Below are 12,500 nucleotides of genomic sequence, written 5' to 3'. Positions count from 1 at the left end.
CTAGCAAGTCACAAATAACCTACACACACACACACACACACACACACATACACACACACACACACCACACACACACACACATACACACAAACACAAACGCACACAAACAAACACACCCATACAAAAACAGAGTGTGCGGTTGATATCTCAATAGTTGTGGCTACGTGACGTTTTCTCATATTACTTCAGTAAATCAATATTTTAATTAGATCCATATTACAAAGCAACAACAGATGGCTATTATTAGAATTTCAGAGATGGCTGGAAAATCATGCAGACGTCTGCTGTACACCACTTTGATCAATGATAAAAGAACTCTTCACTTGCAACTGATAGGATTCTTTAAAATCTATTTTATAACACTGTTCACTGATCTGTATCCGAAGAATAATTGTCTATCTTAGAGATTAAAGCTTGATTTTCTTATTCTTCTTATTTTATTTTTTTACGTTCCTGCAGACAGAAACCGGTGCGTGAGTATGACGCATTTATCAATGAAAATCTCTGGTTCTCTTTAGTAATATATCTAATGAGAAAGTGTTTTGATTCGACAATAGCTGCCTCCTCTATTGTTGCGATTTAACAATGCATACTTTGCCCTGTTTTCTCATCAAAATAGACACATTCTGAAAGTTACTGAAGAAAAAAACTTACTTTTAATATTTCAAATAAAGTTCAGATATAATACCACCATTTACTAAATTTAGGATTAGTATCAGCAGACATTGCAATTACTTGTGGTCAACATATATCTTGGGTTTTAAAGAAATTCGTAAGCCTGTTGAGATTAACTAGTAACAAGTGAATGAAAAACCATGTATACGTCGAGATATTCTTAATTTGAATAAGCCAACAAAGACGACAGCTTCGGCTTCTGAGATGGAATTTCCCTTTCATCTTCACCAGACGATGCAATCAACTGCATCCGCACTGAAAAAACAATGTGCGGCCTTGTATTAATGTTAGAAACAATTACCATTTGTGGTATACAGAAGGTTAATTGGCAAAATCGATAGGGTATCGGACGGAATCTCTTGTGCTGCTCTGATATAACTGATTTCTAGGTTCAATTCCAAACGAATTAACTGCCACTGTTTTATGGTTCCACTGTCCATAATAATAGTCCTTACTACTTTAGTAACAAAATCAACAGTTTTAAAGAGAGTATGTTAATTGATACACTACAAGACTGGTATCTTACTTATATATCGTTTTGACTTCGGAGAAATGAGAGTCGAGGTTGTCTTCGGTGGGATTTGAACACAGAACGTAAAGACCAAGAAGAAATACCGTAAGGCTTTTTTTCCGATACCGTATCAACTCCGGCAACCTCACAGCTTCATGCTAATAATAAATACTTCTGATTTGGGCATAATGCCAGCAAATTTCAGGGGTGTGGTCGTTGATATCATCAAAGGAGTACATGACTGGTACATTATTTTAATTACTTCCGGAGAGATGAAACATTAAACTGATTTTGGAGGTGATGAAATTAAATACCAATCAAGCACAGAAGTCGATAATTTCGACCAACCACTCCCCTCAATATTGCTGTTCTTCATCTTAAATCAGAAGCCAATATTATCGGGGATGGCCTCAATTGTTAGAACGTCGAACAGAGTCCTTTGTGGTATTTAGTTTCCGTTCTTTATGTTCAGTGTTCAAATTCCCAAAAGGTTATCATTAGCTTCATTATTTGTTATTGTTGTTGGTGTTTATACTATTTCTATTAATGTAAGGAACATAGTGCTATATACAGCAAGAATAACCTGGTGTGATCAAAATGGCCGGTGAGATCGCACGAGCTGTCTTTCTGAAACATGCAGAACATATGAAGAGGCATTCAGCTACTATTGCCCGATTTCATAACACACCTTTCTTTGTAAATACATTGTAAACAAATGGTAGGTACTTGTTACTCCTCTGCAACATACATGCACTCATATTAACGTATAGATATAAAAGCGTAAGTTCCTATAGAGACACACACATACACATGTAGATATATATATATATGTATGTGTATATATATATATATATATATATAATATATATATATATATATAGATAGATATATATATACCAGCACACATACATACGTACAGGCATACGCGGATACACACAAACGCACGCACTCATACAAACACACACCTACGCTCATACCCAGAAGATATCAATCTTTCATTTCCTGTTGTTTTCAGCCTTTCTTTTCCTATATCTTCACTTCTTGATGTGTTACTTTAACAAATATTTTCTCTCTTTCTTGTATTCACTTCTTTTATTTTTTCATTCTTGCACCTTGTGATCCATTCATACTCTATCCTAACTTCTCTCCAAATTCCATATAATTACTCTTAACATAGGTGGTATTCTGATTTCAATATTCTTTTGCCTTCACGAAATTCTTTACAAAACCTTTCTTTCAACACTGGAGATTAGTTTTATATATATATGTATGTGTGTGATTCTGTGCGCGCGTGTGTGTGTGAGTGTGTTTGTGTGTGTATGTGTGTGTATGTGTGTGAGGGTATGTTTATATATATATATTCTTTTATTATTGTTTTGTTCAAAAACATTGACTACTTTCTGATTACGCAAACACTTCTTGTTTTAGGCGTTCTCTGATTTCGTACAAAGATTCCTTTTGCATGATTTAATATTTCTTCCATTTGATTATTTGGTATCGATATTATTAAGGATTCGCATATATTTTATTTGCATTGCCAGTTCTGTCCATATTCGTTTTCCCAAATTCTTTGGACGTTTACATTTCTCGATATTCTTGCGTTTTGGTGCCTAAAGGCATTCAACAGTAGTCATACAGTTGCTTTGTTTCTATTGGGTTCTGCTATTTCCATTGATTTCAGTATTTCGGTTGGTGCATTTTCGTCGTATAATGATAGGGAATTTGATTTCAAACGTAGACGTACGCCCTTATGCTGTCACAATGTCTATATAAAGTAGCAAATGCCTTTAGCATTTAACTAGTCAGTAGTGAATTCTTCAAACATTTTAAGTACTATGTTTTGTTTGGTAGGAAACAGAAAATTTGCTAACTGATAGATCGTTGCCTAGTCGTTAGTTCGTGGGTTCGATTCCCAGACTGGAGGTGAGTTGTGTTCTTGAGCAAAACATTACATTTTACGTTGCTCCAGTACCCACTTCGATCAGAGGGGAATGTTGGATTCTTCTCCTAACCAGCCAACTGGCGTATTTCGAAGGCTGAAACGATGCAAAGCATAATGAGACTAGCAATGTGTAACAGCATCTAATAGTCTGGTCAGTCACATTACATGACATATAGAGCAGAGCGAAATAGTCGTTACAGTGTTGCACGGCCGATCGCAAATATTTGAAGGATTCGAATCCCGCACCGATAAATGCGTATTGTATTTTAGCAAAACATTCCATTTTCTGTAGTTCTGCGATTTCCTTGATATCTGATAAGAGCTGAAGCAATGGTGTAATCATAATATTCTAGTGATCTGATGCAGTTCTTTATCTGCATTTATTTGTGAATATACAACCTTATTGTATAATGGGTGGCATGCACATTAGTGCAAATATATAAATATGTTTATACTGATATTATTAATTATTAATAAATGATCAAAACTGTGAAACTGCCGTAAACATACGGTTGACAACTGTTTAAATAAATATATTCACCTGTCATACTTTCTGAAGAAGTTTTATGGTTTATACATGTGTGCATGTGAGAATGTGCATTTGTGGAAATGTTTTACATTATATATAATATAAATATATACACATATGTGTATATGTATATGTGTGAGTGAGTGATATATGCATATATATATATATATATAATATATATATATATATACACATATATATATGTATATATATATGTATGTATGTACATATGGATATGTATATACATATATATATATATATATATATATATATATATATATATATATATATGTGTGTGTGTGTGTGTGTGCGTGTGTGTTTATATACATTTATATACCTAGTTAATAAGAGACGGGATATGGCAGACACAAGATATTTCATTAATCACTACAATTGTTCCGACGCATCTAGCATCGATACCTCATGGGTAAAATACTTAACTATTGGTTCAGGAGCAGCCGACGGTGAAGATGTGTCTCATTAAAAGAACAGTTCTGCAATGTATCTTCTCATTTCGTGTCCGTTAACGGTTATATTTAAAACGTTATTCGCTGTATTGCGTATTGGTTTCTGTTTTGCATCTGTTATTTTATTATTGATCTTCTATATCAACGAAGCTGTATCCTTCAATTTGTGGCTTTTCTTCAGAAAACCTGAGAAGATACATTGAGGAGCTGTTATTTTAACGAGTTGTATTTGTTTATCACTCGAAGATACACATCTGCATCGTCGGATGCCACTGAACCAGTTGCTAAGTATCCCACCCGTGATGGATCGATGCTCGATGTGTCGAAACAATTGTAGTGATTAGCAAAATGTCCCGTATCTTCCATTTTCCATCTTTCATTAACGAGATACATAACGAACACCATGAAAGTGACCGAGCTTTACCACTAATCTATCAGATATAAATCATTCGTTTTATTATCTAATATCTAATTATATATATAAGTAGAAAAATGTACAAACATTGCAGAGGATATATTATAAATAATTATGATTATTTATGAATATATCGATGGCCAAACATGTTATCGTAAAATACAAAGAAGAAAAATGTTTGTAATTATAAACAAGTCTCAGTTATAACTAAGAGAGTTAAGAATAGCTCCCCAAATCACTCATTATTTTAACTCACGATAAAAACAGTCTTCGGGTGACATGGCAAATAGAAACCACAACTTGAAAATAGCTGATCAATTCCTTATTACACTTTTGACATTAGGGACCTCTTATGGGACCCATTCGTTTCGTCAGGAGAAATATTCCTATAGATAGAAATCAAAGCAAGACTTTAGCTTGGGGCTAGAATGAATTCCGACCGGCAATAGAAATGTTTCAACTTCTATCTACACAATCAAGTTTTGAATTCAAATGTCATGCATAGCGTTTATGTGAAAAGACCAGTAAATTCAAGCCACGGCAAATTCACGGGATATGAGTTGGGAAGAATTAAAATAAGGTGAAAGTAATGTAAATGCATATATGCACAAGACAAATACACACAACACCAATAAGCATACAGACGCATATATGTTATTCATTACGGGGATACTTATATAAGTGTCTCCTCATGTGTTATACTTATCTTGTGTGTGTGGTAAGTACTGGGTTGTCGGTATGTAAGTATCTAGTTATATGTATGCGATTGTATATGTGTGTCTGTAATTTGCATGTATTTATGTATGTGTGTGTATATGCAGGTTTGTGTGTGTGTATTTGTACGCACATTCAGATGTCGATGTCTTAGTTTGATATTTATATTTATTTTTTAGCATATACATATTCTTTTACCTTCTCTCTATTATACATTTTAGTCATAATTTTACTGTGTCTGTGTGTTCGCATATTATGGTCCTATGCTTTCTGCATCCTTTTGATTCTCTGTCCTTCTAAACTAGCGATCAACCTTCTACCACTCCAGAGACTTATTCGTTACATCATATTCACCACAGCTATTTTATGTTTGTATTGTTAACGTAAATATTCCTCCCGCACCCGCTTGTATTTACTTCTCATTTTTATCTCCATTTTGCCGTATATGCTCATCCCATTTTCTTTTTCATTCTTTCTTTTCTTTCTTTTATCTCACTTTCCTTCTATATATTTTGCGTTTTTACATTACTTCTCTCTTTCTCTCTCTCTCCCTCTCTCTCTCTCTCTCCCTCTCTCTTATTATTGCAATTGTTTCTTTTGCTTCTAATTTTGACGTATAATTTTCTGCTTGTTTACTTATTTTATTTTCATCTACATCTTTTAATCTTTAAGTTCATTTCCAATTTCAGTTTTAAAACCTCCTCCTTTTGCACTTCTATTACATTCCTCTTAACTATTTAGAATTCCCATTTCTAAATATAGTCCTTTTTACTTGCTTTTACACAAATTTTCTTAAAGCTAATTATTGTTGATATTTTATTCCTCCTCCTAAAAAGTTAATTGTATTGACAGCCAATATTACTCCATTTTTTTCAAAAATCAATTACACAATTATATTGAAATGCTTATTCGTTGAACTACGAAAACGATATTATACTATATTATATATACTCATAATTTATTCATTATTTACATTATTTACATTTCATGGATATTTGTCCACATCTTGTTTGTTGTTAACACAACGTTTCGGCTGATGTACCCTCCAGGCTTCATCGGGTGTCTTGGGGAAATTTCGAACCTGGTTTCTTCTTCTTAACGTATTTTCGATCTTCTTCTTCTTCTTCTTCTTCTTCTTCTTCTTCTTCTTCTTCTTCTTCTTCTTCTTCTTCTTCTTCTTCTTCTTCTTCTTCTTCTTCTTCTTCTTCTTCTTCTTCTTCTTCGTCTTCTTTATTATTATCAACATCATCATCATTGACAACAACAACAATAACAACAATAATAATAATAATGACTACAACAACATCGAAAAATACCTTAGGAATGAAATCCAGCTTCGAAATTTCCCCAACACACCTGACGAAGTCTGGAGGGTATATCAGCCGAAACGTTGTGTTAACAACAAACAATATGATGATAAATATCCGTCAAATTCCTCATCTCCGAAATACAGAACTGTCAAAATTTATTGTTCAGTATTAACGCAAACGTCCGAGGAACTGACGTGAAAATCTGAGTAGCAATTTGTAAAGATTTGACTTGACTTTAATAAGTAGTATATTACAGTATATTTGGTATTCGATATCTATCTATCTATCTATCTATCTATCTATCTATCTATCTATCTATCTATCTATCTATCTATCTATCTATCTATCTATCTATCTATCTATCTATCTATCTATCTATCTATCTATCTATATGTATGTATATGTGTGTGTGTGTGTGTGTGTGTGTGTGTCTGCATGCGAGTGTGTGTGTTCGTATATCTGTAAATATAATATGTGACAATTATTCAGTAGCCATGATAAAACTCCGAGTTTCGGATGTCGATATATATATATATATATATATATATATATATATATATTTCGGAGGTATACTTCATAGCAAGTGACCTCATCTGAGATCGAGTGTTGAAAGAAAAATAATTGCAGCGTGGAAGGTGTATATAAGCCTTATAAAAACAGAAAAACCTTTAGATTCACTTCAACATTTAAATTTAATTTGCCAAAATATTTTTGTTGTTTTGATACACCGATCTGTATATATATGTATATATATATATGTATATATATTTATAAGATGTGCCCGCGTGTGTATCGTTGGCGATTTTTTTCTCCGTCTTCCCATTCTTGGATCTTTCCTTTTTCTAGGTTTCTGACGAAGTGCTCCGCTCGAAACGTTAAATCCTCCTTCTTTCTTTCATTCCCTGAGCGTCCAATAACACCATACTTGTTCCACGTTCTCGCTTTGTTGTTTTCTCTTCTCTGTTTGTTGTATTTTTATATTTTTATTATCTATGTATATATATATATATATATATATATATATATATATATACACTACTACTACTACTGCTAATATAGGATTAATTTTTTACAGAAAAAAATTTTATCAAAAAAGTGGCAACATATTAAAATACCTTTAAAGTTTAAAATTATAAACAACTTATAAACAAGGGCAAAAGAAAATTATTTCTATGCCAATATGCTGATGACAGACTTTTAAATCGTCAATTCCCACATATTATTATACCCGCTACAGAAATACGTTGTGCTAAAATCGAGGAAAGCTAGCCAACAGTTTTTATTTTTAAAGTTCGTTATTTCTATATTGAACCAATTTCGGAATTAATCTCATAATAGATTTTTTCCTCTTCAGTAGGAAATACGAATAGAAATATAGGAAATACTTACATGCACCCATGGAAAAAAAACCCGAAGTACAAATCATGAGCACATATAAGTACCCCAGATATATCTAAATATAAAATCCTTTGGTTAGCCTCAGCACACGTGTGAACTCTTCTCCACCACAGCTTATAGTGGTTACCAGTCCCTATAGCGAATATTAATAAATCTACTACTAATATAGGATGAATTGTTTTTACAGAAAAGAATTTAATCAAAAAAGTGGCAGCATTTTAAAATACCTTTAAAGGTTAAAATTATAAACAACTTATAAACAAGGGCAAAAGAAAATTATTTCTATGCCAATATGCTGATAACATACTTTTAAATCGTCAATTTCCACACATTATTATACCCGCTACAGAAATATGTTGTGCTGAAATCGCGAAAGCTAGCCAACAGAATTAAAAAAAAAAAGTTCGTTATTTCTATATTGAATCAATTTCGGAATTTATCTCATAATAAATTTTTTCCTCTTCAGTAGAATTAAATGTTGCAATATTTCTAACTGTTTTTTGTGTGTTCGTTAATGGCTTGTAAGCATCTTCTACACTTCATTGTTTTTGTTTCAGCACACGATGTTAGTCAAGTCACTTGCTATGCAAATAAATCACCGTAATATATATATATATATATATATATATATATATATATATTATATATAATATATATATATATATATATATATATAATATAGTATATATATATATGATATATATATATATGTATATATATATATATATATATATATAATAGTACTGGGAAAATTAACTAATAGTAATTAATAATTTACCAAGTACTTCTGTATGTTAAAAGAAACCATATCGGTAAGCTTATACATAGAATTTTATAATTATGATTATAATTATTATAGGGTTCAGCAAAAATGCTTCACCACATACCGAAATTAGAAATGGCAGATAAAACTAAATATTTCTCTACTATAAGATTATATACTCATAATTATAAAATATTATATATATATATATATATATATATATATATATGCGGTGCCCCAGCATGGCCTCAGCCTGATGGCTGAAACAAGTAAAAGAGTAAAAGAGAGTAAGAGTATATGCTTATTTATGTCTTTTTTATCAGTCAGCCATAGAGGAATCAATAACATATTCGTATCATAATCTTTTCTGTACAAGATAGAATTAGCTGGTTGCAAATCCTCACCGAATGTTTTTTTTCTTTTATTTCAGGGATTGCTTTCTCCTATGTAGATTGTCTTCAATACGACTGGTGAGCACCATTTACTCTTGACTATCTTGGATGACCATTCACTCCCCTGAATTCTTCCGCCCATTGACGGGCTGGGTGTCCAAAACTCGCCCTTCTCATCAAGCAAACTAGGTGGGATTGCCAGTGTAGTTGCTGACAACCCAATCATGTAACATGCTGTATTGGGAACATGCATATTGAGTGGGTGTTTTGTACGTGCTTGCCAGTTTATCTGCGTCTGTATAAACAATAGCGTCTAATTGTCAGAGTCGTTAGACTGACGAATAAAATGTTTTGCGGTAATCGTTCCGTCTCCTGGTAATGAGGAGAAAAATTCTGGTTTAATCCTTCGTGATTAACTGAAAACCACTCCGGCATTACAAGTGCTTCTCTCTCCGCTGTTTGTGCCTGTCTCTTTTTTGTCTTTACTTCTGGTAGAAATCAGCTGCGGCCAGGCCTGGGTGTATGGGAAATTCAGTTCTAAAATTATGGGTCACATTTTTCACTTTTTTGATATGACGGTATCTACAACTCCATTGAAGACTTGAGGACCAGGACAAGATCTCTCTCTCCTCTTTCTCTCTCTTTCTCTCAATATATATATAAAATATATATATATATATATATATATTATATATATATAATATATATATTATGTATATATAGTGTGTGTGGTACACACACATACACGCATATGTATTTCTAAATATGTATATCTATATATACATATATATATATATTATATATATATTATTATATGTATGTATGTGCTACACAGACACACAAAGACGCATTCGCACACACATATACACGTACATATTTAGAAGCGTTTCAGTACTTTTCTCGGTAACAATCTTTACTTTTATTTTCACTTCTTGTGGCCTGTTGCCGATATTGTCTTTGTATTCACTCGAGTATATTCGCTCTATATTTACCTGCGATCTTTCGTTTACATATCTAGTTTCTTTCCTTCCCTGTTTATTATATATTTTATTTTCTCTCTTTCCCATAAAACACACACACACACGCACACACACACACATACGCTGTGTGTATGACTATAATCTTGCATTTGTATAAGTATTAGATCGATCGACCCACCTACAACTACTTTGCCGACGTTCGTTGTTTTTAAATAATATGTATCATGCTTAGGGAAAGATCACAGATCAGTCTATATACAAATAAGTAGTGTTTATTTAATCCCCATCTATACACAGAATTAGAAAATAAAAACACAGTAAACACCAAATTCATTCTATGTTGGATCACGTAGATATACATACGCCGCTGTCTTTCTTTATGTATAATTTTTCTTCTCTACCACAGAAATATCTTTTTACTTATTTCTCCCACTGGCTTTGATATTTTTTAAACATTATTATCTTTTTTTTTTATTTAATATATATTGTTATTGGTAAATAGAAGCGAAGCATAACATTCTGGTAATCCTTCATAGGAATATCGCATGATAAATTTCTTAATCCCTTTACACGGTGGATTAGCATTACTGCTTCTTTTCTCCATGTAAAGAATAAGAAAAAGAAAAAAAGCGCAGTAATAAAAAAAAAAACACTTGCGATAGTTGGATTTGTAATTCTTGTTTGATATATTTTCTTATTTGATTCCGGCAAACTCATGTGGTTTGGTTTGTTTCTAGTTAGAGTCAACTAGTCAGAGAGAATGAGAGAGAAATGAGAGAGAGAGAGAGAGAAGAGAGAGAGAGAGAGAGAGAGAGAGAGAGAGAGAGAGAGAGAAGAGAGAGAGAGAGAGAGAGAGAGAGAGAGAAGAGAAAGAGCGAGAGAGTTCTTTGTCTTATTATCAGAAGCGAACATCAATCGTCCAGAGTTCAGTTCGGGAGCAGCATCATGCTTTCATTAAACTTAAGATTATTTATATATACATACACACATACATACATACATACATACATACATACATACATACATACATACATACATACATACATACATACATACATACATACATACATACATACATACATACATACATACATACATACAGGCACATATATATACACACTCACGTACTCACACGCACACACACTCAAAGACACATATATGTATATATATATATATATTTATATATATTCATTAACACGTACATGTATGGAGGATGTACATATATATATATATGTATACATATGAATATTATATATGTATATGTGTATGCATATATGTATGTATGTATATACACACACACATGTATATATGTACCCATATATATATATATTAAAAGATATATCCATACATATATTTATCTATAAATGCTCTGTACATATCAGGTAAATACTAAGGAATTGACATTTATGCCAATTACATGTCTACCAATATATCTAGAGAGAGAGAGAGAGAGAGAGAGAGAGAGAGAGAGAGAGAGAGAGAGAGAGAGAGAGAGAGAGAGAGAAATTCAACTATTCACCATTCACTTCTGAAGACGTTGATATATAAACATATCTATGCAAACAAAGAAATAACTTAGAAGCTATGTGCGTACATGAATATGGATCACCCACTATGATAGTGAACAGACTCGTTTCTAAATATACATGCGCGTCTGCATATAAATATATGCACGGACTTACATTTGTCTACACAGACAAGCACACATGTTTACATATATGTATGCGTATGCGTGTGTTTGCTTGTTTGTGTGTTTGTGTGTATCTGTGTGTAAATATACAGAGCAAGTGAGGAAGAAAGGGACGGCCACCTACTGCCACAGATATTTATATACATAGCGAAAAATATAAATATAAGTAAAAAAAAGTATGGATGGGTTGATGTAGATGTCTCTTGTATGGATTTCCGTCGGTTTTGTTGATAAATAGTCAGTTGTCCCATCAACTGAGATATATTTTCAGTCGATTAGATGGCTGAGACTCTGCAGGCACTTGAGCCCTTTAAAAAAAATCAGACAAAATCAGCAGGACATAGTGTGATCAATTGCAGATTTGAGCTGTAGATGCATTCCATCCAACGAGCCCTACATGAACCAGTTCCTCAGTTTCATTCACAAGGCTTCTGTATAGTTGACGGCCAAGTATTTGTCGATAAGAAACTAGGATGATTGAGTCACCTGTTGTAAAAAGGCGATGAGTGTTCCTCAATATCTTGCGCGGATAATCTTTATCTTTTATCGTTTACTTGTTTCAGTCTGCGGATAAACTGGGGCACCGACTATATAGGCTGCGGCTATACTGGGACACCGACTTTTGTTTCTTTTTTTGTCGAATGAATTGACACCAGTCGTGCGTCGGCACTTGATGAGAACCAATGCACGAAACTCTCGCACCTTGAATCACTC

At 32.9% G+C, this 12,500-nt stretch overlaps 1 protein-coding gene across 2 annotated transcripts in view; it reads left to right on the top strand.

Moving 5' to 3' along the window:
- LOC115212179 (D(3) dopamine receptor-like) overlaps window positions 1-12,500 on the top strand; it is a 1,526,288-nt gene that overhangs the window by 201,485 nt on the left and 1,312,303 nt on the right. The window contains exon 2 of one of the 2 annotated variants that reach the window (XM_036502725.1): window positions 9,155-9,194. The exons of the other annotated variant lie outside the window; for it this stretch is intronic. The gene's annotated coding sequence lies outside the window, so the exon portion shown is untranslated. The remainder of the gene's footprint in view (window positions 1-9,154; window positions 9,195-12,500) is intronic. 2 annotated transcript variants of the gene reach the window in all.

This window comes from Octopus sinensis, linkage group LG5 (assembly GCF_006345805.1).
Source record: "Octopus sinensis linkage group LG5, ASM634580v1, whole genome shotgun sequence".
Classification (NCBI taxonomy): domain Eukaryota; kingdom Metazoa; phylum Mollusca; class Cephalopoda; order Octopoda; family Octopodidae; genus Octopus; species Octopus sinensis.
This window is presented reverse-complemented; position numbering and strand designations above follow the sequence as displayed.